The sequence below is a fragment of the Macaca fascicularis genome, chromosome 9 (assembly GCF_037993035.2).
Source record: "Macaca fascicularis isolate 582-1 chromosome 9, T2T-MFA8v1.1".
Taxonomy (NCBI): domain Eukaryota; kingdom Metazoa; phylum Chordata; class Mammalia; order Primates; family Cercopithecidae; genus Macaca; species Macaca fascicularis.
In genome coordinates, this window is record NC_088383.1 from 62499196 (window position 1) to 62513044 (window position 13849).

Here is a 13849-nt window from a genome sequence, read left to right on the forward strand (position 1 = left end):
GTGAATTTTGGCTGGGTGCGGTGGCTTACACCTGTAATCCCAGCACTTTGGGAGGCTGAGGTGGGTGGATCACGAGGTCAGGAGACCAGTCTGAACAATGTGGTGAAACCCTATCTCTACTAAAAATACAAAATTAGCTGGGCGTGGTGGTGCGTGCCTGTAATCCCAGCTACTCAGGAAGCTCAGATTTCTTGAACTCGGGAGTCGGAGGTTGCAGTGAGCCAAGATCGTGCCAGTGCACTCCAGCCTGGGCGACAGAGCGAGACTCCGTCTCAAAAAGAAAAAGAAAAAGAAAAAAAAGAAAAAAATGTGAATTTTGTGTCATGCACAGAACTGTGCTTGCCCTTGTGACGTGGTGCCCACCTGTCCTTTGCCTTAATAAGGATGAACTTCTTCTTTTTTTTTTTTTGAGATGGAGTTTCACTCTTGTTGCCCAGGCTAGAGTGCAATGGCACAATCTCGGCTCACCACAACCTCTTCCTCCCGGGTTCAAGCAATTCTCCTGCCTCAACCTCCTGAGTAGCTGAGATTACAGGCATGTGCCACCATGCCTGGCTAATTTTGTATTTTTAGTAGAGACAGAGTTTCTCCATGTTGGTCAAGCTGGTCTCGAACTCCCGACCTCAGGTGATCCACCTGCCTTGGCCTCCCAGAGTGCTGGGATTACAGGTGTGAGTCACAGCGCCCAGACTAAGGATGAGCTCCTAACCAAAAAAACTGATGTTGATTCCTAGCTTGAAGAACATACGGGAAGATGTCAGTACCTGGTTCAACACTTCAGAATCTCCCTGGTTCCTGGAAGCCAGTTCAGACATTGCCCACTGCCAGATACTGGCCAATGGTGCACCTCACTGGCCTTCTCTTTTTGTCACAGATTAGAGAAACAATTTAGACCACGTGCTCAGGCTGCTTAGTGGGCAAATCAATGGCAGGAGACATTTTGACGGGTAGCCCTTATGCTTTTATGCATTTGCAAAAACTAAAATTGATTCACACAAATAAACTGGTTTCTTTGAACTATACATCATGCTATGTCAGTTACCTGCCTGGCCCCAGAGAGATTCTCTTTGCAGGCTGTGGTCTGAGTCCTGGTATCTGTGTGAAGCAGACAGCAGCCACAGCAGAAGGTGGGGACAGGAAGACCCCAGGAGCCTCTGCAATTGTCTACCAGGGACAATTGCAGAGCTGGAGCCCAGGAGAGGCTTGAGGGCGAGGAAGAGGTGGGGTTCCTCTGGAGGCTGCATTGCTAGCTGGGACACCGCTCTTACTTGGAGTGCCTGCTACGCGTTAATAACCTCAGCAACGTTCCCTAAAGGTGCTTCCTAAGGTTAGAATTATGTCTATGTTCCATATCAGGATCAGCACCACGATTTTATTTTTCTCAGGGCTCATTTGAGGGTGTTGTCATGAGTTCTCTGGGCAGCATCACACCTTCAGCTGGCACTCACCTGTTACCTGTTTTTTGTTGAAATAGTTCCTTGTTGCTTTTGGTAAACCATCATCAGAAGTGAAAAGAACAAGCTAGCTGGCAGAGTTCAGGGACTAGGCCAACTCTTTTTTTTTTTTGAGACGGAGTCTTGCTCTGTAGCCCGGGCTGGAGTGCAGTGACCGGATCTCAGCTCACTGCAAGCTCCGCCTCCCGGGTTTGCGCCATTCTCCTGCCTCAGCCTCCCGAGTAGCTGGGACTACAGGCGCCCGCCACCTCGCCCGGCTATTTTTTTTTTTGTATTTTTAGTAGAGACGGGGTTTCACCGTGTTAGCCAGGATGGTCTCGATCTCCTGACCTCGTGATCCGCCCGTCTCGGCCTCCCAAAGTGCTGGGATTACAGGCTTGAGCCACCGCGCCCGGCCTAGGCCAACTCTTAAAGCTGACTGTAGTCGCTGAGCAGTGGTACAGGAATTAGGGGCAGACTCTCAGGTTAGTGGAGAGAAAGATTCATCTGGATCCACTGATCAACCGAACCAGGTCTTTGGTCATTTTCTCAAGATCCCTCAACCACTCAGCCATGGAGTCAGAAAGACTTTAGGTTCTCAACACAGCCCTTCTTCTCACTGAAGAACAGAGACTACGAGCACTAGTTTCTGCTAAAAGCAGGAAGAATTTCTTATATCAGGGGCTCTCTGCCTTCACTAGTCACACATACAATTCACAGATTTGCAGGTTTTCCTGGGACCATATATTTCGAAGGAAGAAAAGATTCAGATGTCAAATTCTACCTGCTTTTAAAACACTTACAGAAAAATGACGGAAGCAATCCATGCCACATTAATTTAAACAACACAGGGCATAAAGTGTAAGTTCTGCCTCAACTCCACTCCCCAGCGACAATCACTGTTCACAGATTTTCACCTGCTTTTAACATTTCAAAGAGAGCTGTCAAATTCTTGCTTTAAAAAAGGAAGAAACACCTCGGGCTCTTTAGAAAATTCAAAATCTCATGTTGAGCTGAGAAAGGCGAAAATGAGAGGCATTTTAACAGGAATACCTGTTAATTTTGAGCATATGCAGTTTTGGTACAAAAAATACTCAAATTTGAGGTTTAGATGATTTCCAAAGGTGGTTTTGAAAACTTAGCTGCCTTCCTGAGAAGAAAAGTTCTCCAGAGACACACGTAACACACTGGGGAATTTGTAAGGAAGACCTTTTTTTTTTTCAATTTAATTTGTAATTTCTTTTTTTTTTTTTTTTTGAGACAGAGTCTCGCTGTGTCGCCCAGGCTGGAGTACAGTGGCCGGATCTCAGCTCACTGCAAGCTTCGCCTTCCGGGTTCACACCATTCTCCTGCCTTAGCCTCCTGAGTAGCTGGGACTACAGGCGCCCACCACCTGGCCCAGCTAGTTTTTTTGTATTTTTTAGTAGAGACGGGGTTTCACCGTGTTAGCCAGGATGGTTTCGATCTCCTGACCTTGTGATCCGCCCGTCTCGGCCTCCCAAAGTGCTGGGATTACAGGCTTGAGCCACCGCGCCCGGCTTAATTTGTAATTTCTAAGACCAGTTAGGATATTGCCTGAAGCGTCCCCACCCTTTACTGGCAAACCACTTTGGGCGTGAGTTACACACTTCACTCCCAGTCACCATGCTCTTCTTTCAAAAGCATTTTATAGACCCCCAACATTGATCAGAAATGACTCTCCCACCTTATTTACTTAGAAAACTGCAGCTCATCTTATAATGAAGGGAGGCACCAGGCCTGGGCACCATCCTTTGTTTGTCTCCTCATTTAATTATCTCCCCCCTTCAGGGAGACAGGCATTTACTTGTTACCTTACTCAACAGGGAAAGGGAACCTTCCTTTTACTCCATAAAAAAGGTTGTGGGAATTTTTCAACTGGAACCAGATCTGTCTGACTCTAAAGGTTCTTTCCAGAGCTCTGTGAGAGCTCGTGCACAAATGAGAATAACTCACAACGCTGATGTTCAGTGTACACACACCTGTCACAACCTGTACGAAAACCCAATAGTTTCCTCCATTTTTACAGTTAGTCTGAACTTCCTTGTAAGTCTCCAGCCTACTGCCTCCGGGCATCCTGCTGCTGAAGTCAAGGCTGGTATGTCTGTCCGGTATCTGTTGCCTCAACCCCCGATCCTTTTGAGGATACACTTGGCTCTTGTGGGGGCTGTGAATTTTCCCACTGTTAATCAACAAAAAGAGTCAAACTCTGTATATTTGAAGAGATTTATTCTGAGCCAAATATGAGTGACCAACAGCACATGACACAGCCCCAGGAAATCCTGAGAACATGTGCCCAGGGAAGTTGGGCTACAGCTTGGTTTTATACATTTTATGGATGTAGCAGGAAGAGTGGCAGACAATACCTCTCAGACACTGAGTTAAAGAAAGAAGGGGTTTATTCGGCTGGGAGCATCGGCAAGACTCCTGTCTCAAGAGCCGAGCTCCCTGGGTGAGCAATTCCTGTCCCTTTTAATGGCTCACAACTATAAGGGGGTCCACATGAGAGGGTCCTGATCAATTGAGCAAGCAGAGGGTACGTTGACTGGGGGATGCATACACCAGTAATTAGAAACAGAACAGGACAGGGATCTTCACAGTGCTTTTTTATGCAAATAACCAATTAAGTCAGGGGTCTATCTTTAACTACCAGGCCCAGGGTGTGGCACCGGGCTGTCTGCTTGTGGATTTCATTTCTGCCTTTTAGTTTTTACTTCTTCTTTCTTTGCAGGCAGAAATTGGGCATAAGACAATATGAGGGGTGGTCTCCTCCCTTAGGGAGACTTAAGACAACAGTTGATACATGTAAGATGCCTATTGTTCTATCAGAGGCATTTGAACCAGAGCAACTCTATCTTAAATAGGGGCTGGGTAAAATAAGATTGAGACCTACTGGACTGCATTCCCAGGAGGTTAGGCATTCTTAGTCACAGGATGAGATGCTAGATCAGCACAGGTACAGGTCACAAAGATCTTGCTGATAAAACAGGATGCAGTGAAGAAGTCGGCTACATTCCAGCAAAACTAAGATGACAAGAAAATGACCTCTGGTCGTTCTCAAGGCTCATTATATGCTAATTATAATGTATTAGCTTGTCAAAGGCACTTCCACCAGTGCCATGACAGTTTACAAAAGCCATGGCAATGTCAGGAAGTTACCCTATAAGGCCTAAAAATGGGAGGAACTCTCAGTTCCGGGGATTGCCCATCCCTGGAAAACTCATGAAAAATCCAATCCTTGTTTAGCATACAATCAAGAAATCACTATATGTATACTGTTGAGTAGCCCATGCTGCTGTTCTGCCTATGGAGTAGCCATTCTTTATTCCTTTATTTTCTTAATAAACTTGCTTTCACTTTACTCTGTGGACTCACCTGGAATTCTTTCTTGCACGATGTCCAAGAACCCTCTCTTGGAGTCTGGATTAGGACCCCTTTCCAGTAGTAGTTATGTACAGAAAGATGGGACAGTTCAAAGGAGTGGTGGTTCCAGGTCATAGGTGGAGACCTGGGATCAATCGAAAGGAATGTCTGGGTTAAGATACGAGGTTGTGGAGACCAAGGTTCTTACTATGCAGATGAAGTCTCCAGGTAGCTGGCTTCGGAGCTCTTGTCAGACCTAAAAAGGCACCAGACTCTTAGTTAATTCTCTCCTGGATCAGGGAAAAGACTTGGAAATGTAGCAGGATGAGCAGCAGACAAAACTCATCAGACACCAAGTTAAAGAAGGAAGGGGTTTATTCGGCTGGGGGCATTAGCAAGACTCTTATCTCAAGAGCCAAGCTCTCCAAGTGAGTAATTCCTGTCCCTTTTAAGGGCTCACAACTCTAAGGGGGTGCATGTGAGAGGGTCGTGATTGATTGAGCAAGCAGGGGGTACGTGACTGGAGACTACATGCACCGGTAATTAGATGGGAAGAAAACAAGATAGGGATTTTCACAGTGCATTTCTATACAATGTCTGTAATCTATAGATAACATAACTGATTAGGTCAGGGGTTGATCTTTAACTACCAGGCCCAGGGTGCGGCACCAGGTTGCCTGCCTGTGGATAGGATGGAAAGGGTGTGGGATTCTCTATAGAATGTAGATTTTCCCCACAAGAGACAGCTTTGCAGGACCATTTCAAAATACATCAAAGAAGTATATGTTGGGGTAAAATATTTCAATTTCCTTCAGGGCTTGCTACCTGTCATGTGATACTACACTAGAGTCAGGCTGGAATTTGGTATCTTATTGCTATAAAAAGTCTGTTTTATTAGTCTTAAGATCTCTGTTTTAATGTTAATACTGTTTAGTTGTGCCTGAATTACAAAGGAGGAGAGTATAATGAGGCATGTCTGACTTCCTCTTATCATCATGGCCTGAACTAGTTTATTCAGGTTTACTTTGGAATTCCCTTGGCCAAGAGGAAGGGAGTCCATCAGTCAGTTGAGGGGCTTACAATTTTATTTGGGGTTTACCTTGTTTTAAGGGAGGAGACCACCCCTCATATGATGATATTTCTGCCTCCAAAAAAAGAAGAAGTAAAAACTAAAAGGCAGAAATGAAATCCACAGGCAGACAGCCCAGCACCATACCCTGGGCCTGGTAGTTAAAGATCGACCCCTGACCTAATCAGTTATGTTATCTATAGATTACAGACATTGTATAGAAATGCACTGTGAAAATCCCTACCTTGTTTTGTTCCGATCTAATTACGGGTGCATGCAGCCTCCAGTCACCTACCCCCGCTTGCTCAATCAATCACGACCCTCTCACATATACCCCCTTAGAGTTGTGAGTCCTTAAAAGGGACAGGAATTACTCACTCGGGGAGCTTGGCTCTTGAGACAGGAGTCTTGCCGATGCCCCTGGCTGAATACACCCCTTCCTTCTTTAACTCGGTGTCTGAGGAGTTTTGTCTGTGGCTCGTCCTGCTACATTTCTTGGTTCCCCGACTGGGAAGCGAGGTGAATGGTGGATGGTTGAGGCAGCTACGTAGGCGGCTTAAGCCTGCCCTGTGGAACATCCCTGTGGGGGACTCCGACTAGCCCAAGCAACACAGATCCTGAGAGCACTCCTGGGTAGGCATTTGCCCTGGTGGGACACCTCACCAGAGCAGTGTGTGGCAGGCCCCCATGAAGGATCAACGCAGTGGCTGAACACTGGGAAGGAACAGGCGCTTGGAATCTGGACATCTAAAACTTGGTAAGACTAGTCTTTGAAACTTGCGTTGGCCGGGCGCGGTGGCTCAAGCCTGTAATCCCAGCACTTTGGGAGGCCGAGATGGGCGGATCACGAGGTCAGGAGATCGAGACCATCCTGGCTAACACGGTGAAACCCCGTCTCTACTAAAAAAATACAAAAAACTAGCCGGGCGAGGTGGCGGGCGCCTGTAGTCCCAGCTACACAGGAGGCTGAGGCAGGAGAATGGCGTAAACCCGGGAGGTGGAGCTTGCAGTGAGCTGAGATCCGGCCACTGCGCTCCAGCCCCGGCTACAGAGCGAGACTCCGTCTCAAAAAAAAAAAAAAGAAACTTGCCCACTCCGTTTGAGTGGAAGCGTGGCCTGATCACCCACGGCGTGCCTTTATTGGCACTTTGGTTTGGTTTTGGTTTTGATTTGGTTTGAATTGCTTGACAGGACTGGTCTTGGGAACTTGCCCACTCCATTTGAGTGGAAGCGTGCCTGATCACCCACAGCGTGCCTTTATCGGCACTTTGGTTTTGGTTTTGACTTGGTTTGAATTGCTTGACAAGATTGGTCTTGGGAACTTGGCAACTCCATTTGAGTGGAAGCGTGGCCTGATCACCCACGGTGTGCCTGTATTGGCACTTTGGTTTTTGTTTTTGACTTGACTTGGATTGGTTGATATTTTGGTTTTAGTTTTGACCTGGCTTGGATTTTTGGATACTCTGATTTTGGTTTTGATTTTGGTTTGGTGCAAACTGCAAAAGTGTGTGTGTGCCCTTTTTACCCGCTCTTTGTTTTGTGGTGTGAGCATGGTGTTTTGTCTTGAAGAAGCATAGGTCAGGCACAAATAAGCCCACTCTGCTAGGAACTATGTTGAAAAATTTCAAAAAAGAATTTAAGGGAGACTATGGAGTACTATGACACCAGTAAAACTTAAAACTTTTGTGTAAGATAGACTGGCCAGCATTAGAAGTAGGTTGGCCCTTAGAAGGAAGCCTGGACAGGTCCCTTGTTTCAAAGGTATGGCACAAGGTAACATGTAAGCCAGGGAACCCAGACCAGTTCCTATACATAGACACTTGGTTACAGCTGGTTTTAGACCTCCCGCCCCCAACACACAGCGGTTGAGAGAACAACAGCATAAGCGGCTGGCTGAGGCAAGGAAAAACCAGCAGAGAGAGAGAAAGGAAAGAGACAGAGAGGAAAAGAGGCAAAGAGAGAGAGAAAGAGACAGAGAGGAAGAGACAGACAAAGAGGGAGTCAAGGAGAGAGAGAGAAAGAAAGAGAGAGGCAGAGAGAGAGAGAGGAAGAGACAGAGGCAAAAGGAAAGTCAAAGAGAGAGAGACAAAGTCAAAGAGAGAAAGAAAGAAAGAGAGAGATATACAAGTAGTTAAGAAAAAAAAAAAGTGTACCCTATTCCTTTAAAAGCCATCATACCAATTCTAATTTGGACAAAACAAGGTCTTATTAATAGCAAAAGATAATTAAAATCCCAAACTTACAAGGTTTTCAACAAAAGTAAAGTTTGCTAAAAGTTAACAGTATAACATGTATTATAGTAATTTCTATTCTTGTGGCCTTAGACAGTCTAGTCCACAGACATAAAAAAAGGTTTGCTTTGGAAAAGAATGGTTATTATCTTTGAAAAACGAAAGGTGGGGAGGGGGCGAATTTATATAAAAAGAGTGTTATATGGTAAATTCTTGTCCTAAAATAAATTAACTGGTTGTTTAAAGAAAGAAACGTTTGTAATAAGTCAGAAAGTTAAGGCATGTTGAAAAATTGCCTGTAAAAGTTGTGAAAGAAAAAAAAAAAGGTTATAAAAAAAGTGTGTTAAAAAAAGAACTTATGCAAAAAATGTTGTATAATTTAAAAGTAACTAGGCCTCCTGAATGTAAAACTATTGAAAAAAACAAACAGTTTATGTGCAAGGGGTATAAGAAAAGTAAAATATACCTTTGGTAAAAGGATTATAAGGAGGCATAAGAATGTACATTTTTACCTACATTAAAAAATTTTAAAAAAATTATTGTTTTGAAGGTTTAAGCAAGTTTTAAAATGTTAATTGCAAAGAAAATTCTGTGTGTAAACATATTAGCTAAAGTTAAAGAAGTATCATCCAGTTTTTCTGTGAACTGGACATTAAAGTAAAAGCATAACAGGTTTTTCTTAAAGCACCAACCTGCTCTTTAGTAAAAATTATAAAAGGTTAAAAAGAGTCTATAAAATCTTACCTTATGGTCAAACATTAAAAATTAGATAAATAGCCGGGCGCGGTGGCTCAAGCCTGTAATCCCAGCACTTTGGGAGGCCGAGACGGGCGGATCACAAGGTCAGGAGATCGAGACCATCCTGGCTAACATGGTGAAACCCTGTCTCTACTAAAAAAATACAAAAAACTAGCCGGGCGAGGTGGTGGACGCCTGTAGTCCCAGCTACTCGGGAGGCTGAGGCAGGAGAATGGCGTGAACCCGGGAGGTGGAGCTTGCAGTGAGCTGAGATCCGGCCACTGCACTCCAGCTTGGGTGACAGAGTGAGACTCCGTCTCAAAAAAAAAAAAAAAAAAAAAAATTAGATAAATATGTCTATAAGGTTTTATTAAAATGAGGTTTAACATTAATAACACACTAATATAAAGATAAAATTTAGCTTATCTGGTATAAAAATCATATGAGAAGCATTGTTAAATATAAAATGGTATTTGGCTTTCTTTGGTTTAAAAACTAATAAAAATAGGTGCTAAAGGAAATTTCTCAGTAAAAAGGCAGTAAGGACTATAAAGTCCACTGCCAAGGTCCCCACATTTAAAGCAAAAGGTCCATTTCTTAAAAATTATATACGTGGTTTATCTTCCACTTTCCTTTCTCGCAAAACAAAAACAAAAACAAAAACAAAAAACAAACAAAAAAAACAAAAACAAAAAAAACTAAGAGTCTTTTAGCACATGTACCACCCCTAGGATTTCCAGTAAACCAGCACCAGCCTGAAGATCACGTTCTCATTAAAGGATGGAAAGAAGAAAAACTCGACCCAGCCTGGGAAGGACCCTACCTTGTGCTGCTAACCAACAAGACTGCTGTTCGTACAGCAAAAAAGGATAGACTCATCACACCTGAGTCAAGAAAGTGCCACCCCCTCCAGAGTCGTGGGCCATAATTCCAGGGGAAAACCCTACCAAACTAAAGCTAAGAAAAATTTAACTCTTTTCATCTATTCTATTACTCTTTCTTCTTTCCTCATTCTATTGCTGGCCATCTAGTTAACATAACCAACTCAATTTTGCCTCAAACTATTGCATTTATTTATTTATTTATTTATTTATTTATTTATTTATTTATTTATTTTTTGAGACAGAGTCTCGCTCTGTCCCCCGGCTGGAGTGCAGTGGCGCGATCTCGGCTCACTGCAAGCTCCGCCTCCCGGGTTCCTGCCATTCTCCTGCCTCAGCCTCCCAAGTAGCTGGGACTACAGGCACCCGCCACCGCGCCCGGCTAATTTTTTGTATTTTTTGTAGAGACGGGGTTTCACCGTGGTCTCGATCTCCTGACCTTGTGATCCGCCCGCCTCGGCCTCCCAAAGTGCTGGGATTACAGGCGTGAGCCACCGCACCCGGCCAAACTATTGCATTTAATGCTTGCCTTGTTATACCCTGTGGGGACTCGCCAAGTCAAAGACAGCTTTCTACTTCAGAAAAGTACTTCTTGTCCCTCCTGACTGTCCTCAGACTGGGCATTAGTAAACTAGGACCATTTATTCCAGGGAGATTTTGATAAAGACCCCAGTGCCAACTGGGAGTCTTGCCCCCGATGTACAGCTTTCATGCCACAGTTGGTCCAACGTTCTGTGGACCGCTGAAGAGCAAAGATGGACTGCCCCAACTGGTTTTTGTAATTTCCTAAAATCATACATTCATTTTACTATAGGATCATAGAAGTTAAAGACTTAAAACAAACTTTAGCAATTAAGACAGGATACCAAGATGCAAATGCCTGGTTAAAATGGATCAAATATTCCATCTGCATGTTAAATAAAAGCAATTGTTATGCTTGTGCACATGGCAGGTCAGAGGCCCAGATTGTCCCCTTTCCACTAAAGTGGTCCTCCAGTCGACCAGGTGTGGGCTGCATGGTAGCTTTTTTCCAGAATTCTACAGCCTGGAGTAACAAGTCATGCCAAGCTCTCTCTGCTATATCCCAAAGTCCAGCACCCTGTGGGTCAGCCCCCGAGGGCCATCCAGCCTCTGTCTCCCAACGCTAAGTTCACTTCATGTCTCTCACGACAAGGAGGAAACAGCGTTCCTTGGAGACCTGAAAGGATGCAGTGAGCTTAAAAATTTTCAAGAGTTTATCAATCAGTCAGCCCTTGTTCATCTCTGAGCAGATGTGTGGTGGTATTGTGGTGGACCTTTGCTGGACACTCTGCTGAATAACTGGAGTGGCAGTTGTACTTTAGTCCAATTGGCTATCCCTTTCACCCTGGCATTTCATCACCCAGAAGGAAAAAAACATAAGACATCAAAAAGCGAGAGAAGCCCCTTATGGGTCTTTCGACTCTCATGTCTATTTAGACGCAAGTGGAGTCTCACGAGGAATACCAGATCAATTTAAAACTGGAAATCAAATAGCTGCAAGATTTAAGTCAATATTTTGGTGGGTGACAGTTAATAAAAATGTAGATTAGATAAACTACATCTATTACAACCAACAGCAATGAGGTTTTCATGAATTAAAAGAAAAACTCACATTGGTCCCAGCCCTGTGGCTACCTGCCCTGACAAAACTCTTTACACTCTATGTGTCAGAAAGAGAAAATAATGGCAGTTGGAGTTTTAACTCAGACTGTGGGGCCCTGGCAAAGGCCATTGGCCTATCTCTCAAAACAACTAGACAGGGTTTCCAAAGGCTGGCCCCCAGGTCTAAGGGCCCTAGCAGCAATGGCCCTGTTAGCACAAGAAGCAGATAAACTAACCCTTAGGTAAACCTGAATATAAAGGCCCCCCATGCTGTGGTAACTTTAATAAATGCCAAAGGACATCATTGATTAACAAATGCTAGATTAACCAAGTACCAAAGCTTGCTATGCGAAAATCCCCACATAACCATTGAAGTTTGCAACACCCTAAACCCCACCACCTTGCTCCCGGTATTAGAGAGCCCAGTTGAACATAACTGTGTAGAGGCATTGGACTCAGTTTATTCAAGTGGGCCCAACCTCTGAGACCACCCTTAAACATCAGTAAACTGTGAGCAACACATGGATGAGAGCAGCTTCCCCAAGCCCTGTAAAGTGACTCCGAAGAAGACGACAAGCCCTGCTGCAGTCACACCCGGAAGCTGACTGGTCCACACATGGCCGAAGCTTGAGGAAACTCATTGTGGAACTCATTTTCCTTAAAATTTGGACTTGTACAGTAGGGACTTCAATTGACCTTCCTCGGACTGAGGGCTGTTCCCAGTGTATACATCAAGTCACTGAGGTAGGACAAAAGGTTGCCATGGTCCTATTATTTTATGGTTGTTATAAGTGTACTGGAACTCTAAAAAGAACTAATTTGTATAATGTTATTCTATACAAGGTATGTAGCCCAGGAAATGACCAACCTGATGTGTGTTATGACCCATCTGAGCCTCCCATGACCACAGTTTTTAAAATAAGATTAAGAACTGAAGACTGGAAGGGGCTCATAAATGATACGAGTAAAGTGTTAGCCAAAACAGAAAAAAAAAAAGGGTTCCCAAACAAGTCACCTTGAAATTTGATGCCTGTGCTGTCATTAATAGTAATAAGTTAGGAATAAGGTGTAGTTCTCTTAATTAGAAAAGAGGCTATATTGGCCGGGCGCAGTGGCTCAAGCCTGTAATCCCAGCACTTTGGGAGGCCGAAACGGGCGGATCACGAGGTCAGGAGATCGAGACCATCCTGGCTAACACGGTGAAACCCCGTCTCTACTAAAAAATACAAAAAACTAGCCGGGCGAAGTGGCGGGTGCCTGTAGTCCCAGCTACTCGGGAGGCTGAGACAGGAGAATGGTGTGAACCCGAGAGGAGGAGCTTGCAGTGAGCTGAGATCCGGCCACTGCACTCCAGCCTGGGTGACAGAGCAAGACTCCGTCTCAAAAAAAAAAAAAAAAAAAAAAAAAAAAAAAAAAAAAAGAAAAGAGGCTATATGGCAGAAAATAAGTACATCTGTCATAAACTAGGACTGTGTGGAAATAAATGTAAATACTGGTCTTGTGTCATTTAGGCCACTTGGATTGAAAAAAAAAAAAAAAAGAAACAAAATGAAAAGGATCCAGTCCATCTTCAGAAAGGAAAAAATGGTCCTTCCTGTATTAAGGGACAGTGTGACCCTTTAGAGCTAGTAATAACCAATCCCCTTGATCCTTGCTGGGAAAAAAGGGAACAAGTAACCCTAAAAATTGATGGAGCTAGACTGGATCTTCAAATAAATATTGTGGTTTGATAAAAAGTTTATAAATGCTGTCCTGAGCCAGTATTTCAAACCTTCTATGATAAACTAAAAGTGCCAGTACCAGAAATTCCAGGAAAAACAAGAAATTTGTTTTTGCAATTAGCCGAGCATGTAGCCGAGTCTCTCAATGTCACTTCATGTTATGTATGTGGAGGAACTGTAATAAGAGATCAATGGCCATAGGAAGCCCGAGAATTAGTACCTACAGACCCAGTTTCTGATGAATTCCCAGCTCAAAAGAATCATCCTAATGATTTCTAGGTCCTAAAAGTCTCAATTATTGGACAACATCGCATAGCTAGAGAAGGGAAAGAATTCACTCACCCCGTAGGAGGACTTAGTTGTCTGAGACAGAAACTATATAATGGTACCACAAAAACAATCACTTGGTGGAGTTCAAATCACACAAAGAGAAATCCATTCAGTAAATTCCCAAAGTTGCAAACTGTGTGCACCCACCCAGAGTCCCAGTGGGACTAGACAGACCCACTGGATTATATTGGATATGTGGACATTGAGCTTACACCAAATTACCTGACCAGTGGGCAGGTAGTTGTGTCATTGGCATTATTAAACCATCTTTCTTCCTACTGCCCATAAAAACAGATGAACTCCTGGACTTTCTTGTCTATGCTTCCTGCGAAAAGAGAAGCACAGCTATAAGAAATTGAAAAAATGATAAATGGCTCCCTGAGAGAATCATACAATATTATAGACCTGCTACTTAGGCACAAGATGACTCTTGGGGATACCG